The sequence below is a fragment of the Erinaceus europaeus genome, chromosome 5 (assembly GCF_950295315.1).
Source record: "Erinaceus europaeus chromosome 5, mEriEur2.1, whole genome shotgun sequence".
In the NCBI taxonomy this organism is placed as follows: Eukaryota; Metazoa; Chordata; class Mammalia; order Eulipotyphla; family Erinaceidae; genus Erinaceus; species Erinaceus europaeus.
This window is the reverse complement of record NC_080166.1, coordinates 118226868-118254110: the sequence shown is the minus strand read 5'-3', so window position 1 is coordinate 118254110 and position 27243 is coordinate 118226868. Positions and strand designations below refer to the sequence as shown.

The window sequence follows — 27243 nt, the reverse complement described above, 5'->3', positions numbered from 1 at the left end:
AGAGTTCAGGCATCAAGACAGTTCATCTGAGAAAGTGCATGCTTTTCCATGAGTATAACCCAGCTTCAAGACTACCTCACCACCCTGGGGGAAGCTGCAGTGCTGTGGTGTCCTTCCCTCTCCCTTTCTATCTGAAACAGTGTTCTAGAGCAGTTGATGACCAAAATGAAGCAGACAGTACTCAGGCCTTTGAAGGGCCACCTACCTTTCTTTTTTTTTTTAATTTACTTTTATGTTATTCATAAAAAGGCAACACTGACAAAACGATAGGATAAGAGGGGTACAACTCCATGCAATTCCCACCCCCAGAACTCCATATCCCATCCCCACTCCTGATAGCTTTCCTATTCTTTAACCCTCCGGGAGTATGGACCCAAGATCATTGTGGGATGCAGAAGGTAGAAGGTCTGGCTTCTGTAATTGCTTCCCCGCTGAACATGGGCGTTGACAGGTCGATCTATACTCCCAGTCTGCCTCTCTCTTTCCCTAGTGGGGCAGGGTTCTGGGGAATTGGAGCTCCAGGACACATTGGTGGGGTTGTCTGTCCAGGGAAGTCTGGTCTTAGCTTAGCTTCCGAGGAGGAGAAACACAGCTTCTGGCACGGGAAATAAGATTTGTATCTCACTCTAATGTCCACTGAACATTTACCAAGTATGTGGCACTCACAAACCACCTTACAAAAGACACTGTGAGGTCATGAGTAGGAACATGGGCTCCAGTGTCAGCATAGGTTCAAAGCCCAGGTCTGCCCCTCATAGTTGCATGCCCTTGCATAAGTTTCCCTTTGTCCCTTCCTGGACCTCCATTTCCCATCAGTGAGATGGATGTGGTAACAAGAGTAGCTCTGTTACAGGATTGTTCTGAGTTGCCAGTGAGTCTGTGAAAGAACTGCACTGGGGCAGATGTAAGGGCCTCCCCAGTGTGCAGTATTGTGTCTTACTTAGCACTATTGTAATTTACCACAAATCACCACACAAGCATAGGGCCTGTGTGAGACTGAAGGCTGAGGAAACTGAAACACACCAAATGAGGTCCAATCACTTCCAGTATCCATATCCTGGACCACAGAGACCATACAAAGTCCCTCAGCTGTGATGCAAGACCTCTGATCCCAAGACCAGGCTAAGCAGACATCCTGCACCTTTGTCCAGGCATTGCTGACTGTTTCTGTAGGAGATGTGCTCTGAGATGATCCAAAAGTAGGCAATGTCCCATATTAAAAAAAAAAAAAAAAAAAAAGGAAGGAAGGAAGGAAGAAAGAAGGAAAGAAAGAAAGAAAGAAAGAAAGAAAGAAAGAAAGAAAGAAAGAAAAAAGAAAGTTTGATTAGGGCAGAGAGTAGCTCCCGTTCTTGGGAAAAAAAAAAAAAGCCAACTGTGTCAAGACTGCTATTTATTTATTTACTCAGTAAGAGAGACACCAGAACACTACTCAGCCCTGGCATAGAGCAGTGCTGAGACTTGAACCTGGAGCCTCTAGGGTCTTAGACACACAGATCCCATGCTGTAATGCTAAGCTATCTTCCTGAACCTCTTCCAAAAATTCTTTTTATGAAACAAAAACAGACAAACATCTTTTCCCCATCACATGTGACCAAGCCCCCATGATCAGGAAAATGACACAGTGACAGAACAAGAATATGGGATTCCATGTTCTCAACTGTGCCACTGTGCCCAGGGCAACAACTGTGAGCACACAAGGGCAGTGGCTGCAGGTGAGCATGGGTGCCCTCAGCCACCACAGGCCATCTGGCAGGAAGCACATTGGTGTCTGGCAGTTTCTTGGCCCATGTGACCTAACTGTCAGCTTAGACTTCCGCAGTTACAGTCCCCAGGGCCCCGCCATGTGAAGCACACGTCAGTGGCTCTCAGGCAGAAAAGTTCAAGCACTCGCTCTTCTAGGACAAGGGAAAATGTGGGAAGGAAAAGTGTGCTCTGGTTCAGGTTGGGGGAACAAACAGCACCATCAACAGGAATGTTGCAGTTGGCTGATTAAAGAGGGACAGGAGCCTTTGTGTTTGGCTTAAAAGGCTTATAAATGCACTGGACTCAGGGAGCATGACAGGTCAGTCACAGATTCCACGTCATATTTCAGTCGTTGCCCCTTCCCACCTCTTGTTTGGAACAAAGTGAGCAAACAGCATTTAATCCTGCAGCTGCAGAGTCCCAGGCGCCAGGAGTTACCTTTGCCCAGGCTGCTGGGGCTGTAGACAACAATCAGTTAGGATTCAACTATAAAATTCCTTTCCTTTACTATGTGCCTTCGTGTTGATTTGAAGGCTTGCTTCCGAAGGCTCAGTATTCAGAGACAGTTACTTCATACACATCTTCAGATCCTGCTCTTGCAGGTACCAGCAGAGATAAATAGCTGTGCGGGCCATTACTTTTTAAAGTGCGTGAGATGTATCTGAGCTTGGAGAGGCTTAATGACACACTCAAGAATTCAATATTATAAGCTGTTTGCTTTCCAGAAGAGAACATTATAGTAGGAAGATACATTTGAAGAAAATAACCACAGGCAGCAACAATCCAGAGTGTGCCAGTGGATTTACAATACCTGCTAAGCTGGGCTTCTTTGAGACTTCAGTCTTTGATATTAGACACACACACACACACACACACACACACACCACACACACACACACAAACACACACACACACACACACACACACACACACACACACACACACACACACACACGGTAAGCATACAGACTCCGTAGCTTTAAATCTCAGTGCTCAATAACACAAAAGACACTTGAGTTGCCTGTCTCGGACTCAGCTAAAACCTACTTTTCCCAGCATGAATACCCTTAATCTTTAAAATTCACACGAGCAAATTTTCAGTTTGCCTGGGTTCTTTGTCATTGAAATTTGCATTCATTGAAGTTGGAAGAAAAGGTCCTCTCTCAAACTGAGAAAACAGCATCCCTGCCTCTGCGTTTGCTCAAACCAAAGAAAAATGCAATCATTAACAGCTGGGCTTTGCTTCCATTTCTTTTCCTTAAGTGCATCAGCCAGTAACCTGCCTTTTTAAACACTGAAAAGTTGAGCAATGTCTGGTCAGACCACCTTTACAACACAGTTCTTTCTCCTTCTTGTGCCTCTCCCACACAAGCGCTGCATTAAAGATTGTGTGATACGTGGGTCTGTGCCTAGCAAAGTGTCTAAGCTGGCAGCTGTTGTGAACATTTGCCCAGCAACATGACTGGCTCATGCTCACATACTCTGTTCTCTGGTAGCTGTGTAGCAGATCAGTGTCCTCAAAGTGATTCCTACTGGGAAAAAAGGGCAGTGAATTCTCCTACTCTACTGTCAGTCACAGTCCCTGCCATCATTACAAAATAACATTTTATCTGGAAAGATGAGACATACAATGGTGCCAAAAGGGAATCAGAATTATAAAGAATATCCAGGAGTCAGGCAGTAGTGCAATGGGTTAAGCACATGTGGCTCGAAGCGCAAGGACCGGCATTAAGGATCCCAGTTCAATCCCCCAGCTCCCCACCTGCAGGGGAGTCGCTTCACAGGCGGTGAAGCAGGTCTGCAGGTGTCTGTCTTTCTCTCCCCTTCTCTGTCTTTCATTCTCTTCTCTCCATTTCTCTCTGTCCTATCCAACAACGACGACATCATTAACAGCAACAATAATAACTACAACAACAATGAAAAACAACAAGGGCAACAAAAGGGAAATAAATAAATAAGTATATATAAAAAGAATATCCCAGCGCAGGGGTGGCACAGCAGTAGAGTTCTGAGCTTGCAGGTATGGAGTCCCATGTTTGATCCCCAGCACCACTTATGCCGGAGTGATGTTCCGATTCTTCTTCTCTGTCTCACGATAAAAATTGATCTTTAAGTCAGAAGAGAAAACACAAGTAGAACCTGAACTGTTGTTGGCGTATTGCGCTAAAGTGAAAGACTCTGGGGTGGGTGGGGGGAGAATACAGGTCCAAAAAGGCTGACAGAGGACCTAGTGGGGGTTGTATTGTTATATGGAAAACTGGGAAATGTTATGCATGTATAAACTATTGTATTTACTGTCAAATGTAAAACATTATTTCCCCAATAAAGAAATTAAAAATAAATAAATAAATAAAAATTGATCTTTAAGGGGCCGGGTGGTGGCGCACCTGGTTGAGCGTACATGTTACAATGCACAAGGACTCGTGTTTGAGACCCCAGTCCCCACCTGCAGGGGGAAAGCTTTGAAAGCGGTGAAGCAGGTCTGCAGGTATCTCTCTGTCTCTTCTTCTCTATCACCCTCTAAAACCCTCTATATTTCTGCCTATCTCTATCCAATAAATAAAATAAAGATAATAAAAAATTAATTGAAAAATTGATCTTGAAAAAAAGAGGACCAGCAAAACAGCTCACCTGAATAGCACAGCGCTTTGTCATGTGCATGACCCAGGTGTGAGCCTGGCCCCTAGCGCACTGAAGGAAGTTTTGCTATTGTATTCTCTTTTACCTTCTCTGCATCTCTGCCTTTTCTGTCTCTATCTAAAAAGAAAAACGAAAAAGAAAAGGAAAACAGGAAAGAAAAGGAAAATCTCACGATTTGCTATTCGTGTTGTGTTCCAAGAACTTGTGCCACAAAGCATGACCACCCACCTAGTCACATGAACCAGGAATAGAAATCACATAGGTCTTCCTCTCCTGACTCTGTCCTCCCTCCCCAGTCAGCTTGTCCTGCTGAGTGTGCTTCCTACCAGCCCTGGAGTCCACCCCAGTCCCTCTCCCTCACCTTCCCCGCCTGGGCCCATAGCTGCCTGTCCCGATCCTCCAGCCACAGCTACAACAGTGCTGGCTGCAAATGCAAAGTCAGCCAGCTCTCTCTCTTCTTGGGCTCCCTAACCACCTACAAAATAGTGTGCCAACTCCTTAGCTTGGCATGCAGGGACCTGCAGGACCAGGCTCTGGGTGCCCTTCTCCTGAGTTCTTAGCCCTGTGTACACACACCTGTGACCACAAGCAATGACTAGGCATTCCCTCTGCTCCCCAGACAGTGAGGTCCTGGGGCAGGTGCTCTCTCTGTAGCCTGTGGCTCCAGCACCTACTGCAGTGTGCTCTCTACAGAGTGAATGCCAGAGACATTTACTCCCTGCCTCACTCCGTAAAGGGTCTGAGTGGACGAATGCGTTAAGTCTACGAGTCTGGTTTCTGTGGCCCTGAGACCACCCTTATGCCAAGACACGGAAGAGAGTTGCTGAGCACATGCAAATCAGCTATGAGTCGTGATCCATTTAGTGCTCTTCACATTACATCTTAGTCACTGCAGTTTGGCAAAAGATTCTCACACCTGAGGCCCCCAGGTCCTTGGTTCAATCCCCAGCACCACAATAAACCACAGCTGAAAGTGTTCTGAAAAAAAAAAAAAAGTCCATTCATCCATACACACATAGGATGTAAATCAATAAATCTAAATCATCACTGTCATGGGGATTGGGCGGTAGCACAGCGGATTAAGCGCACATGGTGCAAAGCGCAAGGACCCGCATAAGAATCCCAGTTTGAGCCCCCGGTTCCCCACGTGCAAGAGAGTCGCTTCACAGGAGGTGAAGCAGGTCTGCAGTTGTGTATCTTTTTTCCACCTCTCTATCTCCCCTCCTCTCTCAATTTCTCTCTGTCCTATCCAGCAACAACAGCGATGGCAACAACAATAATAACAATAACAACAAGGGTAGCAAGGGCAACAAAATGGGAAAAATGGCCTCCAGAAGCAATGGATTCATAGTCCAGGCACCGAGCCTCAGTAATAAACCTGGAGGCAAAAAAAAATCATCACTGTCATTTGATAATTATGTATCAAACATTTTTATATTAAATCATCTAAATTACTAAGATTTTTTTCTTTTTACAAGTGGAGAAACTGAGATGAAGAAAGTTTCAAGAATAAGTCCCATAGAACACAACAAGTCAGTAAAGATGAAAGAGTCCATCCAAGACCTCTTATCCCCACCCACTGCGTAGCCCACCTCTCTGCTTAAAGCTTGACTTCTGACTGGCTGAGTGCTGCCAAGATTTGACAACAGTTTTCTTAGGTCACTGTCAGCAGAAGTTAAGTGACACTGCAGCACAGTCTGAAAAGAAGAGGCTGGAACTTCTGACTAGGGGAGGCATTGCCCCAACTCAGATCACACCCATGCTGCTTCCCAGCCCACACCTTCAGGCCCATCCTCAGAACTAAGCACTCCTGAGAGGTCGTCTTAACTATGTCATGACTTAAAGCTGTCAGCTGGAACATATGACTTGTCTGTACCTATGGCCTGAAGGACATATAGGCAGCAACCAGAAATCTATAAGCCCGTGGGCTTGCAAATCCCTCCATGGCTCACCCAAGATAGGATGGCAGATTTCCAGGAATGGACTGGAAGGCCCTTTAGGCATAGGAGGTGAGCACTGGGAATGAGGAGGTGGGGGGGGGGGAGCTGGAGAGAGCTCCCTTTCTGGAAAGACAGGGACCTAGCCCTCAGGATAGACGAGTGGGATTCGCTTCTGGATGAGAATAACCTTAGGCAAGTTCATTACTGCAAAAATTCTGCTCCCCCTATAAGCCTGTATACAGACAAGAGATAAACAGCCAAAAGAAATGTGATCTTTGGAAGGTAGAGGAGAGCTGGGGGGTTGGGGGGGCAGGCACAGCATTGGAGAAGCAAAGAAGAAATGGAGGTACATTTCCTCCCACGGCATGCAACAGGGACAGAAGAGAGACATCAGCACAGGGTAGCTTTCCTTTCCTTCTTTCTCCCTTCCCCTCCCTCTCTCCCTCACTCTTTCCTTCTCTCCCCCACCCCCAGACATAGAGAGGCAGAAAGAGAGAAGAAACCAGAGCACTGAAGTTTCCTTCGATTCTGTTGGGACGAGTCTGGAATCTGGGTCATACACATGGCAGAGAAGTGCACTATCAAGTGAGCCACTTCCCTGGCCCAAGGCCGCTTTTCTTTCTGCTGGGTAACTGCTTGGGTGGACCCGGATGGAGTTTGGTCCAGTCTGACCTGAAGTCTATTAGTCCCCACTGACTAGGGACACCCCAGCCCCAAATGAAAGACTGTGGCATTACAACTGGAACAAACGGCTACATCTCCTCACAGAGTTTCTTCCTTGCTGTGGGGCCAGAGTGACAGCTGCTGTGAACCCTTCTGTTGATGCCAAGGGCAATAAATTCTGTCCTGAGTGAGGCAGGATGGGAAAGCAGGTGTAGTGTGAAGCAGGATGTCACCCGACAGCCACCTGCCCCAAAAAGACCCAAGTGTGAGCCTTTGAACAGCCCTGGTTGGGGCAGTTTACAACTGAACTGATCTAATCAAGCTCAGTTGCTAACTCCCAGAGCACTCTTACTGTGCAAGTGGTGAAAACTTCGCCATGGGGTGAGACCCTTGGATTTTCATGTGGCACAGGGGAGACTAGGGAAGGAGCAAGTACTTTAACCTGAACTTGAACAGAACTGCTTGTAATCTGACAATGTGAGCAAGAAATCCACATCATCCTCAGGCTCTTAGATGAGCACCTTACCTTGTTCTACCCCCATCAAAACCATAGTCAATTTCTCAAAGGTGTCTTTATAAGAAACAGTAAATCCCTAGCATTTAGTCAAATGTTGGACAACCTTCACATAATTTACAAAGATGCTTCCTGGAAGCAGATGGATCAGAGAACCTACCCACACTATCACTCTGGGAAAGTCACTGTACCCTCTCCAGGAGCCTCTTTCAAGGAATAGCTGCAGGTGTTCTGTGGTTTCTATCTATACCCACATCTGTCTTTCCTCAGAGGAAACTAAGAGGCAGAAGGGCCTGCATGATATTCAAGCTATGATCAAATTCAAGCAGGCAACTGGAGAGTTCAACACTCATGGACTACTATCTACTAATTGTTATATCAATCACATATTGACTATCTACTATCAAGCACTGTTCTAGGCAACACATCTATACCACTTAACTCTCAGCATCTTGGAAGAAGGCAATGATATTGTCCATTGGTACATCAAGAAAGTGCAGATTAGAAAAGTTCTTTGGATTCGACTTCCAGAGGCGGAGCTACGAGCAGCAGATCGCTTTCTCTCCTCTCCTCTCCTTTCCCGGATCAACTAGGAATACCAAAGGACACCACCCGGGACTGAAACAAGACAGGACTAGAATGACCACAGGAACCCAGTAAATCACCGGTGAGTACAAACACGTGTGGCTGGTGACAGAGAGGAGAGAGGGGCCTAAGGAGAGATTAAGTGACTGCTAACAGTTCAGCAGTTTATCAGTGGAGACACAACCTCCAGTCTGCTCCACCAACAAGGGGACAGCTTAAGGGAGGAGAGGACTCTCCAGAGACTCACCAAGTGCAACTCTGAGTTTCCATTGCTACTACCCTCAGAATCTGGAGCAGCAACAGGAAGGGACACCAGGGGACAGAGATCTAACCAGGAAACTCAGAAGACCTATGCCACAGTGGCATAGCTGAGGGGCTGTGAAAGCCTCTTTGCATAACCACTGGATTATCTCTGCCACACCCTGCTTTATCTCTTGGTCAGGATTCAGTGATTAAGCTGAAGCATATTGATAGTTTAAAAGCCCTCAGGCTCCCATAGCCTACAGGGAAGGAAAAAAAAGAAAGAAAGAGGCTTTTAAACCACTGAGCTCCAACTGAGGGATTGAAATAACTGTTAACTTACGCCACTGTGAACCCTTTAATTAACTTACTTAGACACAAGTCAATCCAGGCAATAGTGATCAATAATTTGAAAATTACTGATAAAGAGAACTCATAACATAATATATAAAATGGTTAAAACAACAAGAAAAAATATTGGAGAATTGAACCAGGACAAGAGTCCAGCTAAAAGTCCTCCAGAGGGTGAAGCACAAAATAACGAGTTCAACATCCAAACATTAGCTAAGGAAAAAATAACAGGAGTGAGTAAAGAATTTGAAAAAATTGTAATCAGAAATGCAGGAACAACAAATGAGAATATGGAAAAAAATACTAATTATCTCATGGTTATTAGAGAGCTGAAAGCCGAAATCGCTGAGCTAAGAATGCAACTAGCTGAACAAGCTAAAACAGTATCAGAGCAGGGCAACAAAATAGATGAACTCCAGAAAACAGTAGAGGGCAGAGAGAATAGAACCAATGAGGCTGAAGACAGAATTAGCAAGATTGAGGATGAATTAGAGACAACTAAAAAAGAAGTAAGAGATCTCAAAAGGAAATTAAGAGATGCAGAAAACAACAACAGAGTCCTATGGGATGACTTCAAAAGAAACAATATATGCATTATTGGCATACCAGAAGAAGAAAGAGAAGGAGAGGAAGAAAGCATTTTCCAGGCCATAGTAGTTGAAAACTTCTCTAGTCTAGACAACATCAAAGACATAAAGATTCAAGAAGCCCAGAGGGTCCCAAACAGAATTAACCCAGACCTAAAGACACCAAGACATATCATACTTAGAATGGAAGGAATAAGGATAAAGAAAGGATCCTGAAGGCTGCAAGAGAAAAACAGAGTCACCTACAAAGGAAAACCCATAAGATTAGCAGCAGACTTCTCCATACAGACACTAAAAGCCAGAAGAGAATGGCAAGATATTTATCGAGTGCTCAATGAGAAAGGCTTTCAGCCAAGAATACTATATCCTGCTAGACTGTCATTCATACTAGATGGAGGCATCAAAACCTTCTCAGACAAGCAACAGTTGAAGGAATCAACCATCACCAAGCCTGCCCTGAAAGAAGTTCTGAAAGGTCTCCTATAAACAACCAGACCACCACAAATAGGACATATATCAAAACACTCTAAAACTCTACAAGAATGGCATTAAAATATCTTCAATCTTTGATATCAATAAATGTCAATGGCCTGACTTCACCTATTAAAAGACACAGAGTAGGAAGATGGATCAGAAAACACAAACCAACAATATGCTGTCTACAGGAAATCCACTTAACTCAACAAGACAAAAACAGACTTAAAGTGAAAGGATGGAAAAACTATCATACAAGCCAATGGCCCACAAAAAAGGGCAGGAGCAGCTATTCCCATATCTGACATGATAGACTTTAAAATAGATAAGATTTAAAAAGATAGGAATGGACACTACTTAATGCTCAGAGGATCAGTCAATCAAGAGGACTTAACAATTATTAACATCTATGCACCTAATGAGAAGCCATCTAAATACATCAAACTTCTACTGAAAGAGCTACAGCAATATATTAACAGTAACACAATCATAATAGGGGACTTCAGCACCCCACTCTCTCAACTTGACAGATCATCCAGGCAGAAAATCAGTAAAGACATAAGGAAGCTAAATGAAGAGATAGATAAATGAGAACTATTGGACATTTTCAGAGTCATTCATCCCATGAAACTGGAATATACATTTTACTCAAATCCACATGGGTCATTCTCAAGGATAGACCATATACTAGGCCACAAAGACAGCATCAGCCAATTCAGGAGCATTGAAATCATCCCAAGCTACTTCTCAGACCACAGTGGAATTAAACTAACGCTTAACAATCAACAAAAGATTAGTAACAGTGCCAAAATGTGGAAGCTCAACAGTACACTTCTTAACAACTTCTGGGTCAAAGAGGAAATCAAGGAAGAAATCAAAATGTTTCGAGACTTCAATGAAAATGAAGACACAAGCTATCAAAATATTTGGGACACAGCTAAAGCAGTCCTAAGAGGGAAGTTCATAGCTATACAAGCACACATTAGGAAACAAGAAAAAGCACAAATAAACAGCCTGATTGCACATCTTAAAGACCTAGAAGAAGAACAACAAAGGAATCCTAAAGCAACCAGAAGGACAGAAATCACTAAAGTTAGGGCAGAAATAAATAACATTGAGAATAGGAAAACCATACAAAAGATCAACGGAAGTAAATGTTGGTTCTTCGAAAGAATAAACAAAATTGACAAAACTTTATCCAGACTTACAAAACAAAAAAGGGAGAAGACCCAAATAAATCGGATAGTAAATGAAAGAGGAGATATCACAACAGACACTGCAGAAATTCAACATATCATGCAAGGCTTCTATGAACAACTATATGCCACCAACCTAGAGAACCTGGAAGAAATGAATGATTTCCTAGATACCTACCAACTTCCAAAACTAAGTAAAGAGGAAGTAGATAACATGAACAGGCCCATCACAGCTAATGAAATTGAAACAGTTATCAAAAATCTCCCCAAAAATAAAAGTCCTGGACCAGATGGTTTTACAAATGAATTCTACAAAACCTTCAAAGAAGAACTAATACCTCTACTTTTAAAAGTCTTCCAGAAGATTGAAGACACTGGAATACTCCCTGTCAGCTTCTATGAAGTCAACATCACTCTGATACCAAAAGCAGACAGGGACACAACCAAAAAAGAAAACTACAGACCAATATCTCTGATGAACATAGATGTGAAAATATTGAACAAAATTCTAGCCAACCGGATATAGCAGTATATCAAAAAGATTGTTCATCATGACCAAGTGGGGTTTATCCCAGGCATGCAAGGTTGGTTTAATATACGTAAATCAATCAATGTGATCCACCACATCAACAAAAGAAAGACCAAAAACCACATGGTTATATTAATAGATGCAGAGAAAGCCTTTGACAAAATACAACATCCCTTTATGATCAAAACACTACAAAAAGTGGGAACAGATGGAAAATTCCTGAAGATAGTGGAGTCTATATATAGCAAACCTACAGCCAACATCAGACTCAATAGTGAAAAACCTGAAGCATTTCCACTCAGATCAGGTACTAGACAGGGCTGCCCACTATCACCATTACTATTCAACATAGTGTTGGAAGTTCTTGCCATAGCAATCAGGCAGGAGCAAGGAATTAAAGGCATACAGATTGGAAGAGAAGAAGTCAAACTCTCCTTATTTGAAGATGACATGATAGTATACATGGAAAAACCTAAGGAATCCAGCAAGAAGCTTTTGGAAATCATCAGGCAATACAGTAAGGTGTCAGGCTACAAAATTAACATTCAAAAATCAGTGGCATTCCTCTATGCAAACACTAAGTTAGAAGAAATTGAAATCCAGAAATCAATTCCTTTTACTATAGCAACAAAAACAATAAAATATCTAGGAGTAACCTAACCAAAGAAGTGAAAGACTTGTATACTGAAAATTATGAGTCACTACTCAAAGAAATTGAAAAAGACACAAAGAAGTGGAAAGATATTCCATGTTCATGAGTTGGAAGAATTAACATCATCAAAATGAATATATTACCCAGAGCCATCTACAGATTTAATGGTATCCCCATCAAGATCCTAAGCACATTTTTTAGGAGAATAGAAAAAATGCTACAACTGTTTATCTGGAACCAGAAAAGACCTAGAATTGCCACAACAATCTTGAGAAAAAAGAACAGAACCGGAGGCATCACACTCCCAGATCTCAAACTGTATTATAGGGCCATTGTCATCAAAACTGCTTGGTACTGGAACATGAATAGACACACTGACCAGTGGAATAGAATTGAGAGCCCAGAAATGAGGCCCCACACGTATGGACATCTAATCTTTGACAAAGGTGCCCAGATTATTCAATGGGGAAAGCAGAGTCTCTTCAACAAATGGTGTTGGAATAAATGGGTTGAAACATGCAGAAGAATGAAACTGAATCACTGTATTTCACTGAATACAAAAGTAAATTCCAAGTGGATCAAGGACTTGGATGTTAGACCACAAACTATCAAATACTTAGAGGAAAATACTGGAAGAACTCTTTTCTGCATAAATTTTAAAGACATTTTCAATGAAACGAATCCAATTACAAATACGACTAAGGCAAGCATAAACCTATGGGACTACATCAAATTAAAAAGCTTCTGCACAGCAAAAGAAACCACTACCAAAACCAAGAGACCACTCACAGAATGGGAGAAGATCTTTACATGCCATAAATCAGATAAGAGTTTAATAACCAACATATATAAAGAGCTTGCCAGACTCAACAACAAGACAACAAATAACCCCATCCAAAAATGGGGGAGGACATGGACAGAATATTCACCACAGAAGAGATCCAAAAGGCCGAGAAACACATGAAAAAATGCTCCAAGTCTCTGATTGTCAGAGAAATGCAAATAAAACAACAATGAGATATCACTTCACTCCTGTGAGAATGTCATACATCAGAAAAGGTAACAGCAGCAAATGCTGGAGAGGGTGTGGGGTCAAAGGAACACTCCTGCACTGCTGGTGGGAATGTAAATTGATCCAACCTCTATGGAGAACAGTCTGGAGAACTCTCAGAAGGCTAGAAATGGACCTACCCTACGACCCTGCAATTCCTCTCCTGGGGATATATCCTAAGGAACTCAACACATCCATCCAAAAATATCTGTGTACAAATATGTTCTTGGCAGCACAATTTGTAATAGCCAAAACCTGGAAGCAACCCAGGTGTCCAACAACAGATGAGTGGCTGAGCAAGTTGTGGTATATATACACAATGGAATACTACTCAGCTGTAAAAAATGGTGACTTCACCGTTTTCAGCCGATCTTGGATGGACCTTGAAAAAATCATGTTGAGTGAAATAAGTCAGAAACAGAAGGATGAATATGGGATGATCTCACTCTCAGGCAGAAGTTGAAAAACAAGATCAGAAAAGAAAACACAAGTAGAACCTGAAATGGAATTGGCATATTGCCCCCAAGTAAAAGACTCTGGGGTGGGCGGGTGGGCAGAATACAGGTCCATGAAGGATGATAAATGACATAGTGGGGGTTGTATTGTTAAATGGGAAACTGGAGGATGTTACGCATGTACAAACTATTGTATTTACTGTTGAATGTAGAACATTAATTCCCCAATAAAGAAATAAATTTTTTAAAAAAAAAGTTCTTTGCCTAGGAAGACACACATTTTAAGCAGCAAAGCTAACTTTCTAGGTTTGTCTGACTCCCAAGCTCATACTCTCTTTTTTATATAAAAATTTTTACTATCTTTATTGATTGATTGATTGGATAAAGACATCCAGAAACCGAGATAGAAGGCAAGACAGAGAGGGAGAGAGACAGACACCTGCAGCCCTGCTTCACCGCTCGCAAAGCTTTCCCCCTACAGGTTAGAACTGGGGGTTTAAACCTGGGTCCTTGCACGTTATAACACGTGTGCTCAAGCAGGTGTGCCACCACCTAGCCCCCAAATATTTTTTTATTTGTTCATTTGTTTTGGGTACAGAAATTGAGAGAAAGGTAGGAAGGGGAGAGATACCTGCAGCACTGCTTCACTGCTTGTGAAGCCTTCCCCCTACAAGGGGATTGAACCTGAATGCTTGTGGGGGTTTTATTTGTTTTGTTTTTGTTTTTAAATCTTTATGTATTGGCTAGAGACAGCCAGAAATCAAAAGGGGAGACAGAGAGAGACAGAGACAGAGACAGAGACAGAGAGAGTGACACCTGCAATACTGCATCACCACTTGCAAAGCTTCTCCCCCATAGGTGGGAACTGGGAGCTCGAACTTGGGTCCCTGAGTACTGTATACATGCACTCAGCCAGGTGTGTCACCACCTGTCCTCACCCCTGAGCTCATAGTCTCTCTACGTTTTCTCACTTTTTTTTCTGAAAGACATCTCTGAAATATTTTTAGGAATGTGTGTGAACATTATTTGGCTAATTCACTTTGTATGTCTTTTTAGATTGTAAGCACATAAGATGAAGTATTTTTCCAACTTTTGTTTAGCAGAATGCACAGATTTATGCCAAAAACGTTATGTGAAGGTATCTGACCTCTGAGTATTGTACCAACATCAAATTTCTAGTTTTGACAATGTACCACCATTATATACGCTATTACCACTGAGGGTATAATTAATGGCACATGGAAACTCTCAGTACCACTTCTGCAACTGATTATGAATTTTATTGTTGGGACAGGGGTAGATAGTATAATGGTTATCCAAAAAGACTCTTATGCCTGAGGCTCTAAAATCACAGGTTCAATCCCCCACATCACCATAAGCCACAGCTGAGTAGTGTTCCAGTAAAAAAAAAAAAAAAAAGATAAAGCAAAAGAAAAGGAGGAGGGGGAGAATGGGAAGAAGAAGAAGGAGAAGAAGAAGGAGGAGGAGGAGGAGAAGGAGAAGAAGGAGAAGAGATTAGTTGACCGCTGCTGCCTCCTTCTTCTGCCGCTCCTGGTGCTGCGTGTGCTGGTTTGGTGCGGACCTGGTACCTCTTTTGTGAAGCGGCAAGTGAGGAGACCCCGGCGTTCGCCATGGCCGACGGAAAGCCCAAGGAAGGAGTCAAGACTGAGAACAATGACCATATTAATCTGAAGGTGGTGGGTCAGGATGGTTCAGTGGTGCAGTTTAAGATTAAGAGGCAGACACCACTTAGTAAACTAATGAAAGCCTATTGTGAACGACAGGGATTGTCAATGAGGCAGATCAGATTCTGATTTGACCGGCAGCCTATCAATGAAACAGATACACCTGCACAGTTGGAAATGGAGGATTAAGATACAATTGATGTATTCCAGCAGCAGACAGGAGGTGTCTCCTAAAAAGGGAACCTGCTACTTTACTCCAGAGCTCTGTTCCTCCAGACCAAGAAGACATTCTCAATTAGAAAACCACAATTTGGTTCCACCACATCCTGACTACTACAGTCTAGTTTTTCTCTATTCTTTCATTTTCCCCTTCCCCATTCCTTTATTGTACATAAAGTCACTGGTGTATGTGCACAAGCATATTGCAATCTTTTAAACTCAGTGGCCAATGGTATGTTTTGATTGACATCAAATGGAGATGGGATGGGGAAAATATTGGTTCTGTGAAAATACCCCCTTTCTCCATTAGTGGCATGCTCATTCAGCTCTTATCTTTATATTCCAGTAAGTTATTTTGCTCTCAATGTTTAACAAAAAGAACAACATAAAAATTCTTGCATAGCTTGTTTGATTGGAGAATCTTAATGTTTTTCATTTATCATTGTAAAACCAAGGACAATTTTATAACTTTTTTGTATGTAGCTGTTACATGTAGGGCAATCTGTCTTTAAGTAGGGGTAAATTACTCTAAAAGAAATGAATCCTAGATAGTTTTCCCTACAAGTCAAGTGTCTTATTGTTTAAATAAACTTCTTGTTAAAAAGAAGAAGAAGAAGAAGAAGAAGAGAAGAAGAAGAAGGAGGAGAAGGAGAAGGAGGAGAAGGAGAAGGAGAAGGAGAAGGAGAAGGAGAAGAAGAAGAAGAAGAAGTAGTGATTAGTTGTTGTCACCCAGGCTTTACAGCTCAATGGCAAGTTTTTCCAGTTAGAAAGACAGTAAGAGACACCACTGCACCAAAGTTTCTGTCATCCCATAGTTTGCCCACATAGTGTGCTGGGAGCTCAAACGAGGGTCATTCAGGGCCTAGGAGCTAGTTCACCTGTAGAGTACACACTTTACCAGGCAAGGATCAAGGTTGACAAGAAGTCTTTTTTTTTTCTTTTGTCTCCAGGGTTATCACTGGGACTCAGTGGATGCACTGTGAATCCACTGCTCCTGGTGGCCATTTTTTCCACTTTATTGGATAGGACAAAGAGAAAGGAAAGATAGAGAGTTAGAGAGAAAGATAGACACCTGCAGACCTGCTTCACCTCTTGTAAAGTGTCCCCCATGCAGGTAGGGATTCGGGGACACGAACTGGGATCCTTGTGCAGGTCCTTATGCTTCATACTATGTGAACTTAACCTGGTACACCAATGCCTGGCCCCCCAGGTATCCAGGTTCAAGCCCCACCTAGGAGCACCATGCAACAGGGAAATTACATGAGGACAGAGCAATGCTATGCTGTCTCTCCTCTCTATGTCTCTCTTTCCCTTTCTGCTTATCTTTAATTTTTATTGGGTAGAGACAAAGAGAAATTAAGAGAAAGGGAGGGATACAGAAGGAGAGAGCACTGCTACAATGCTCAGGAAGCTTCTCCCCTTGATCAAAGGCCAAGGGCTTGAACCAAAATTAAATTTGGGGAACTTTTATGAATGTACCAAAGATTCTTGAATAATGTTATTTTAGTTCAATGTTATTTCATCATAATGTTGATGGGAAGGGGGGTTGATTCCCCGTAGCACTACTGTGTGGTGTTTGCATATTCTCTCCTATCTGCTGGGTTTTATCAGGGTTCCATTATAGATGGCTTTTACCCATAGATCCAGTTTCCAATATGGACAATGTCAAAGGAGGACTTAACTGTACTAGGATTACATAAGACGTGAACATTCAGGAAAGCTGGATAAAGGACAAGTTAATTTCCTCCACACTGTTTCCATGTTCCTACAAGTCTAGAGTTATTATAAGCAGGCCAGAGAATCACTCCAGCTGGTAGAGCACAGGCCTTGAATGCCTGAGGCCCCTGGTCAGCTTCCTGGCACCACATAGACTGAAGTACTGCTCTGGCATATCTCTCTCATCTCTCTCTCCTCCCTCCCCCCATGTGAAACTCTGTGTTGCATAAAATAAAGGAAACAAATCTGCAAAATAATTTTTAAAAATGGCTGAAAAACAAGTTTTTGCTAAAGCACACACATTGGCAAAATGCCATCTTCTATCCTGAACTGACCTGGCTACAGTCAACTTTCGGGGTTTTTATTGTATCCATGTAAACGGCACCGAAAGCTTCATGCCAGCAGACAGGTGAGCTGGTGCCTGATTATCCGTGTTTGACTTTTTTCTATCAGTCAGTGGGTCTGGCGGAAATTCCAGAGCCTTGGACTTTGCTATATTAGAAAAGGGAAAAGGGTAACGGAAGCGAAGCATCACAAGGAGGGCCCAAGGGGCCTCTTTTCCCAGCTCTCCCAAGCCGCTTTCTGCTCGGGCTCTGCAAGGCGCAAACCTCTAAAGGAAGCCACTCATTCACTGTGTCCAAAAGATTACAGACTCAGACAGTCAGGTTGGAGCTCCACCATCTGTTGATGCCCTCAGAATTTTTTTAGAAATGATCTCCGTGTTTACAAATCTGAGCTCATATGTCACATGTGTAGGGAAATAGCTGAGGCGCTGCCAGGCAGTAGCAAGACGATTCATGTGGAGCGCCGAGCAGCTCCTCCGCACAGAAGCAGGCTGCGTCCTGACAGGCTGTTCTGAAGCTTGCTATTTGTCATTTGGGTTGCCTAGGAGGAGTTTACGCCTGCAGTCCTCAGACTGATTTCCACCAAATGGGAGTGTTTGAAGACCAAGCAAATGCTCCTCCTCTTCACTGGTGTGTGTGCTCTCAGGCATACTTCTCTCCCCCCCCACCACCAAGAAATCAACTTGTTCTGCATGGAAAATGCACTCAGAGAAAGATAATATCTGCAAATATCGTCAAGCTGCAGCGTCTTAACAGCTTTAGACCCACCACCCCATTGCCCTTTGAAGTTAGGCAGATTCAAAGGGGGCCTTGTGCAGAGAAAATATCCATGTCTTGAGGCAAGCATTTCATCACTCTAGCCTCTGAGTCTTCAAACAAACTCCTGGCAAGGTCCTGGAGGAGGCTGGGAGACTGTTGATGAGCCTCCAAGCCCTGACACTTCACATCCTCTCAGTTTTGTCTATTATTTGCCCTGGTGAGGGTTGACTGGAGAGGCAAGACAGCTTCTATCCATTGCACAATTGCCCTTTGTCCTTAGAACCTTTCCTAGCATTGAATGACTTGCTCCATACACAAGGGCAGAATGCATTTTTCTCTTCCAATTTTCTATTTTAAATATTTATTTTAAGTGGTGCTAGAGAATGGATCCCTGGCCCCTCACACATGCTAGAGTGCTAAGCAGCCTCTCTGGCTCAGTTAAAAAAAAAAAAAAAAAGCAAACAAAAAAAACTTTGTTTTAATTTTTGTTGTTTTGAGAAAGGAGAGAGACAGAACTAGAGATATCATAGCACGATTCCAACACCTGTGAAGCTGCTGCTTCTGTCCATGGTGCTTTTTCGTGGTTCTAGGGCTCAAACCCAGAGCCTGATAAATACCAAGGCATGTGTTCTACCTGGTGGGCTATCTCTTGTTTGTAACTGAATACATCAGCAAGCCTGTTAAGGACATAATGATATTTTAATTATTTTGCAGAAGACCTCAGGTTTAGTGTGAGCAGAGCAAACATGCTATAGACCAAGATGCTGTGGCTCAAAACCCTGAGGGGTGATTGATGAGTGAGCAGAGCTTCGGGCAGGGAAGACAGCATAATGGTTATGCAAACAGACTCCCATGCCTGAGGTTCCCAGGTCCCTAGTTCAGTCCCCCATACAACCATAAGCCTGAGCTGAGCAGTGTGCTGATTCAAAAAAAGGAAGGAAGGAAGGAAGGAAGGAAGGAAGGAAGGAAGGAAGGAAGGAAGGAAGGAGAGATAAAGAGGGGTGAGGGGAGAGCACAGCTTTGAGCCAAGAGAGATACTAGCTCATCAGGTAGGGCATGTGCTTTGCCACATGCATAAACCAGTTTTAAGATCCAGCACCATGTAGAGTCCCCTGATACCAAGGGAAACTCCAGTGCTGTGGTGTCTCTCCGTGTGTGTGTGTGTGTGTGTGTGTGTAAATGAAAAAGTACTCTGAGATGCTCACTTCAGCAGCACATATACTAAAACTGGAGCAACACAGAGAAGATTAGCATGGCCCCTGCGCAAGGATAACATGCAAATTCCTGAAGCAATCCATATTTTTAAGGAAAGATGTCTGGAAATAGTAATAGGTATAGGGGTGACTTAGAAATGAAGTGAAGGCGGTCGGGCAGTAGTGCAGCGGGTTAAACACACGTGGCCCCAAGTGCAAGGACTGGTGTAAGAATCCCGGTTCGAGCCCCCGGCTCCCCACCTGCAGGGGAGTCGCTTCACAGATGGTGAAGCAGGTCTGCAGGTGTCTATCTTTCTCTCCCCTTCTCTGTCTTCCCCTCTTCTCTCGATTTCTCTCTGTCCTATCCAACAACGAACGACATCAACAACAACAATAATAATCACAAAAAAGCTACAACAACAAGGGCAACAAAAGGGGGGGGAAGAAAGAAAGTGAAAGCAGGACCATTAAAAAAAGGGAAATATAAAAGAAAAAAAATCAGCCCATACCTGTGATGTTGGGAGAACTACTGTAGTTTCCAATGGAGGGAATGGGGACACAGAACTCTGGTGGTGGGAACAGTGCGGAGTTGTAACTGTTATCTTATAATTTTGTAAATCAATATTAAATCACTAATGAAAAAAAGTAATCTGAGAATTCTAGCTTTTTTTCACCCTAATATCTCTATTATCATCTGCTTGATTCCTACTCTTTTGTTCCTGTTTATTTATTAAGAATTTTGTCCTGCTTAATATCTTACTGCCGTTCAGTCACCAAGTTACAGATGTCACTATAATTCCATCCTGACCTCCCTGGACAGATGACCTCACCAACATGTCATAGAATCTCACCTCTCCAGAGCTCTACCCCACTAAGAAAAGATATAAGCAGGCTGGGGGTATGGGTCGACCTGCCAACACCCATTTCCAGTGGAAAAGCTATTACAGAAGCCAGACCTTCCACCTCCTGTACCCCATAGAGAAACTTGGTCCAACCCTCCAGAGGAGGATAAGATAGCAGAAGATAACCAGAGGGCTCTGGACCCCAATTCCATCAGGATCTGAAACATTTATCATCAGAAGTCTCTGTTTTTATACCACTACTGAAAAGGAAGTGAATCTGGAAAACACCAGAGAAAGTCAGACACTATTTTCCTTATCTGAGAGAGAATGTAAGAATACTTGGAAGAAATAATAAATGTGGATGTGACTTAGAAAGAAAGTAAAAGCAGAAAAAAAAGGGCAAAAAGATATAGATATGGATAGATATAAAGTCAACCTATAGGGGGTCAAGCGGTAACACAGCAGGTTAAGCGTACATGGCGCAAAGTGCAAGGACCGGCATAAGGATCCCAGTTCGAGCCCCCGGCTCCCCACCTTCAGGGGAGTCACTTCACAGGCTGTGGAGAGAGAGAGAGAGAGAAAGAGAGTGAGAGAGAGAGATCAGAGCAATGCTTAGTTCTGGCTTATGGCGGTGTTGGGAATTGAACCAGGGACCTCGCGGAGCCTCAGGCACAGAACTCTTTTTATATAACAATTATGCTGTCTCCCCAATCCATGTCACTGAATTCTTAGCATGGTTCTGTTATACAGATATCATTGTTTCCTTTTCACAAGCAAAGAGATCAAGACTCAGATAGGCCAAGTAACATGGCCAAAGTCATACAGCTAATTAAGGGCAAAGCTGGGACTCAGTCACCAAGTTCAATCTTTCAGGTACCCAGCTCAGTCTCAGGTAAACTCTGTGGATAAATAAGCATGCATCTGTACTCACAGGTACTGTCTCTTTCCTCAGAGCACTCTCTTACAGGCACACAGCTCTGTCGGCCTGAGAACAGCCTCTGGGAACCACCCTTTCTAGTAGCTAAATGCCACTCTAGCCTGACCTCATACCTTAAGAATCGGCACAACTGGGAAGCAAGGCAGTGGTGCATCCAGTAGGGTGCACATGTTATAATACTCAAGAACCTGGGTTCGAGCCCTGGCTCCCCACCTGCAGTGGGGAAGGTTCACAAAGCAGTAAAGCAGTACTGCAGCGCTCTCCATCTCTATCTCCACCTCCCCTCTCAGTTTCTCTCTGTCTCTATCCTAAATAAATGATTAGTAAAATAGAAGGAGAAGAAGGAACTCAACACAACTGGAAGCTGCTGGCAGGGCCAAGGTAACAGTTCTCAACCAGGAGCCATTTTGTAGGCATCTGGCAATGTCAGAATACAGAAAAATAAAAAAATAAAGTCTTTTTGATCGATAAGCACAGTGGGGAGACACGGAGACTGTGTGGTTGTGTAGCAGTCAGGGCTGCTACTATAGACCCAATCGTGCCCACCCTCACTCAGCCCCCAATGTCAGTGGTGTTGATGCTGAGCAACCGAAAGCTGAAGGAGCCAGCGGTGCCCTTGATCTGTCTGCCACTGACCTCACCATCAGGAGGCCCTGGCTCATCTGGAAGGAAGACAATGCCACCTGCACTGGGGCTCTTTCCAGGCAGCTAATTAGTGAGCCCATGGTCTCCTTTCCCTCAGAAACAGAGTGTTGGCAAGGCTCTCTAAATTCAAATCCCTGCCCTGACAAGCTCCACAAGTGATTCAACAAGGTGACGGTGCTGTGCCACCACACAAAGGCACAAAAGCGGGCGGCTTACTTAGGCACAACTAGCGGGCTGAGCATGATAGATGGCAGTGCCAGGGCTCAAGGGGCCTTGAAACACAGCACCAGCAGAGGGGGAGAAGGGGAGCCAGCCGGTCAAGGGGCTCCACTCCCTAAGCACGCTAACAGGCAGTGAGCTCATGCTCCACCAGTGCGGGAGGCAGAGAGGAGCTCTCACCCTTGTGACTGTGAATAAAGGCAGCTCTGCTCTAGAAACGCAGTGAGACAAGCACGGTGTTCACTTCCACATAGAAAAGGGGGGGTAGTTAGGAGGACAACGGTCCAGGTCTCAATGTCCAGCTATAAGAGGCTCTCACCCCGGGACCATCAGCAGGAAACCACATGTCCCAGCCAGGGTTTCTCACCAGCAGAGCAGGACTGATGAGAACAGCCACTGCACAGGGCCAGCCTGAGATACGAAGGGTGTGATGTCTGTCATCAAGCACAGAAAGTGCTGGCCACAGACCACACCTTGAGCCAATGTCAGTTACCTCCTGGCTTAGCCACCTCCTGCCTACTTTGTTCAATATCTTACCATGAATATTCATCAGAGATACTGGCTTTGGCTGGTAGTTTTCTTTTTTTGTTGTGACTCCGTCTGCTTTTGGTATCCGGGTAATGTTGGCTTCACAGAAGTTGGTAAGGAGTATTCTTTTTTTTTTTTTTTTTACAGGAGTGCATGTATCTGTTTTGTTGTTGTTGTTGTTGTTGTTGTTGTTTGTAATTTTTATTTATAAAATGGAAACACTGACAAGACCATAGGATAGGAGGGGTACAATTCCCACCACCAGAGCTCCGTGTCTCATCCCCTCCCCTGATAGCTTTCCTATTCTTTAACCTCATGGGAGTGTGGACCCAGGGTCACCATGGGGTGCAGAAGGTGGAAGGTCTGGCTTCTGCAATTGCTTCCCCTCTGAACATGGGCGTTGGCAGGTCGATCCATACCCCCAGGGTAAGGGGTATTCTTATGTCCTCAATATTTTGGAAGAACTCAAAAAGTATGGGTGTTAACTATTTCTTAAAGGTTTTGTCCAGGCCAGGTGGTAGCACACCTGGTTGAGCACATATATTACAATACACAAGGACTGTTCGAGCCCCTGGTGGTGAAGCAGAGCTGCAGGTGTCTCTCTCTCTCTCTGTCTCTCTCTCCCTATCTCCCCCTTCCCTCTCGATTGCTGGCTGTCTCTACACAACAAATAAATAAAGATAATTTTTTTAATTTTTTATTTTCCCTTTTGTTGCCCTTGTTGTTTAACATTGTTGTGGTTACTGATGTCGTTGTTGTTGAATAGGACAGAGAGACATGGAGATAGAATGGAAAGACAGAGAGGGAGAGAGAAAGACAGATACCTTCTTCTTCTTCTAGCCATGTGTGCTTAACCCGCTGTGCTACCGCCAGCCCCCTTCATTTTAGTATTTTTGAGCGTACAGTTCAGTGACATTAACTACATTCACATGTGAATCATTGCCATCCATCTTCAGGATTGTTCAGACTCCTCTAACTTGTACCCATTAAAACATTTACTTGTCATTTCCTCCTCTCCTCACTCCTGGCAGCCATCATTCTACTTCCTTTCCCTAGGAATCTGACTCTAGAGCCCTCATGTAGGTGGCATCATACAGATTTACTCCTTTTATGATGAGTCTGATTCTCTTGGCATACTTGGTGTACTGGCTTCATACTGCCTTTGCCCATGCATATGTGATATATGAAATTTTGAAAAATACCGTGTTGTCCTCTTCTTCTTCTACTTCTTCTAGCGTTTGCCCTTCTTCCGTAGCCAGTCAACAGCGTCAGGTTGAGCCTGATGTAAAGTTTCGAGATCTCCTTTGAATCTGGAGAGGTGGCAGTCGTTGACTATGTGGGTCATAGTCTGTCTGTAGCCGCAGGGGCAGTTCGGGTCGTCTCTGGCTCCCCAGCGATGGAACATAGTGGCGCACCTGCAGACCTGCTTCACTGCTTATGAAGTGACTCCCCTGCAGGTGGGGAGCCGGGAGCTCGAACCGGGATCCTTACGCTGGTCCTTGCGCTTTGCACCACGTGCACTTAACCCGCTGCACCACCGCCCAACTCCCAAATAAATATGATTTTTAAAAAATTAAAAACTTTAGTGGTCTGAGAGGTGGCGCAGTGGTAAAGCTTTGGACTCTAAAGCATAAGGTCGTGAGTTCGATCCCCAGCAGCACATGTGCCAGAATGATGTCTGGTTCTTTCTCTCTCCTCCTATCTTTCTCATAAATAAATTAAAAAAAAAAACTTTTAAAAAAATTAAAAACTTTAAAAAAAAAAGTTTTATAGAATTCATATGTAAAACCATCTGGGCCTGGACTTTTATTGTTGGGAAGGCACTTGGTGACTGTCTCAATTTCTTTGGCTGTTTTAGTCTATTCATGTTTTTTTTAGCTCATCCTAGTTCTGTTTTGGAAGGTTATACGCTTCTGAGAACTTTTCTGTATCTTTCAGGTTCTCTACCTTGGTGACATACAGTTGTTCATAGAAGCCTCACATGACACTTTGGATTTTGTGATGTCTGTTGTGATATCTCCTCTTTCATTTACAATCCTATTAGAGCCCTCTCCACCCCCGCCCCTTTATTTTAAAGAACCAGCACTTAGTTTACCATGAAACAAGTGAAACTCTGAGTGTTTCTCTTCACAGGCCCCCACTGGTTCTTAAGGAAAAGCCAGGAGCTAGGTGAAGCATCTGCAGTGAGTTGCTTTTATAATCTTGGCAATGAAAAGATAAGAAAAAGTGGCTTTACTTGTATAAGATAGTTCACTCGGATAACATACATGCTTTGTCACGTATATGATCCAGTCGTGATCCAGCCCCTACACACAACAGAGGAAGATTAGGTGCTGTGATAGGGGTCCCCTCTATCTCTCTGCTTCTCTTTTATCTGCAAAAGCCAGCTCAGAGTGGTGGACCCTAGGTGACAACCAAAATATAAAAATAATAACAGTAAAGATAAATTTAAACGGTATTTTTTTTCTTTTTTAAAACATTTTTTTAATTTTTATATTTATTTTCCCTTTTGTTGCTCTTATTGTCTTTTTGTTATTGTCGTTGTTGTTGTTGTTATAGTTATTATTGTTGTTGTTATTGATGTTGTCATTGTTGGATAGGACACAGAGAAATGGAGAGAGGAGAATGAAAGACAGAGGGGGGAGAGAAAGACAGACACCTGCAGACCTGCTTCACCGCCTGTGAAGCGACTCCCCTACAGGTGGGGAGCCAGGGGCTCGAAATGGGATCCTTATACCGGTCCTTGAGCTTTGTGCCACATGCGCTTAACCCGCTGTGCTACCGTCCAAATCCCTAAAGGTATGTTTTTCTATGTTGACTTCCTTTTGGACACATTTCCCCTCCTTTGGGAATGACTGAATAGCCATGGTCATTTAATGGAACTTGCTAAAGGGAAGCTGAGTTAGATATACCCTTAGGTTAAGGTACCTGCTTGGGAGAAACCTTTGAGTTAAAATCCATTACAAACTTACAAATGCAGGGCCAGCTGGTGGCACACGTGGTTAAGCACACACATTACAGTGTGCAAGGACCCCGTTCAAGTCACTAGTTCCCATCTGCATCAGGAAAGCTTCACAAGTGGTGAGGCAGGGCTGCATGTATCTCTCTGTTTCTCTCCCCTCTCATTTCTATCACTATCCAATTAAAAAAAAAAAAAAACTTCACTTCAAAGAAAAGTTTACAAATGTATAGCATTTACACCTGCAGCTGGGTGTTCCAAAGTTGGAGAAGGTGTCCAGGAATATTCCTTCAGTCCACAGGGAATGCTCATCTTATTTAGGGGAGAGTTACCTCCAAAAATCAGAGAATAATAAGCGGGGGGGTTGGGGGGTGTTGGTTCTGCACATCTGGCCCCAAGGCTTTGTGGGTCTAGAAAGAGACAGATGTGAAATAGATACAGCACTGAAGCACTTATTTAGAGTGAAAACAAAAAGTTTTCTACTTATTAAAATTGTTTAATTGTACATACACTTAAAAGTGACCGTGAGGGGAAGTGATGGATAACTTAATGGTTATGCTAAAGACTCTTACCTAAAGCTCCTAGGTCCCAAGTTCAATCCTGGTTCCTCTCCTTACCCCCACCACACCACCATCATAAGCCAGACCTGAACAATGATATTGTAAATCAAAAACAAAACTAATCATCAGTCAAGATGAGTTTTTTTTTTATTTTTTTGTATTTATTTTCCTTTTTGTTCCTCTTGTTTTTTATTGTTGTTGCAGTTACCATTGTTGTTACTGATGTCGGCATTGTTAGATAGGACAGAGAAATGGAGAAAGGAGGGGAAGACAGAGAGGGGGAGAGAAAGACACCTGCAGACCTGCTTCACTGCCTGTGAAATGACTCCCCTGCAGGCAGGGAGTTGGGGGCTCCAACCAGGATCCTTATGCCAATTGTTGGGCTTTGCGCCACGTGTGCTTAACCTGCTGTGCTACCGCCCGACTCCCAGTTTTTACTTTTCAAGAATATAAAACCATCAAAAATCATATCTGTCTCCCAATGAAAAGTTTAAAAGATTTTAGAGGTAAGTGAAGCAACCAGTAAGAATGTTTTCTGAATTTTGTGGTATTTTAATAGCGAATTTTGCGTATACACACATATGTATGCAATATTATATGCTATATGATGAATCGCATATTTCTTGTATCCATTTTGTACACCTATGTTCATAGCAGCACAATTTGTAATACTCCAGACTTGAAAGCAACCCAAATGGCGAAGAACAGAGGAGTGACTTAAGAAAGCTGTGGTGTATATGCACAGTGGAATTCTACTCAGATGTTAAAAATTATGAGGGCATCTCCTCTGCCTCTTCTTGGATGGAGCATGAAAGAAATCATGTCCAGTAAGATAAGCTAAAAAGAGAAGGACAAATACAGCGGATGACCTCACTTATACGTGGAACTTAAGAAACAAGGACAGAAAGGGAAAGAAAAGTGAAGCTCAGAGTCAGTGTGGTGTACTGCGCCAAAGCCAAAGACTCGGGGGAAGGAGAAGAGGATGCGAGGTCTGGTGCATGATGGTGGAAAAGGACT

General features: G+C 43.4%; 1 protein-coding gene, 1 non-coding gene and 1 pseudogene across 5 annotated transcripts in view; 2 read left to right on the top strand and 1 right to left on the bottom strand.

Moving 5' to 3' along the window:
• KATNAL1 (katanin catalytic subunit A1 like 1) overlaps positions 1-27243 on the bottom strand; it is a 239003-nt gene that overhangs the window by 156184 nt on the left and 55576 nt on the right. The gene's annotated exons all lie outside the window — the stretch shown is intronic.
• On the top strand, positions 14655-16088 carry LOC103112940 (small ubiquitin-related modifier 2-A-like; annotated as a pseudogene).
• LOC132538805 (U6 spliceosomal RNA) lies at positions 19541-19647 on the top strand. Its single transcript, XR_009550128.1, has one exon. It is a non-coding gene; the product is annotated as a U6 spliceosomal RNA (small nuclear RNA).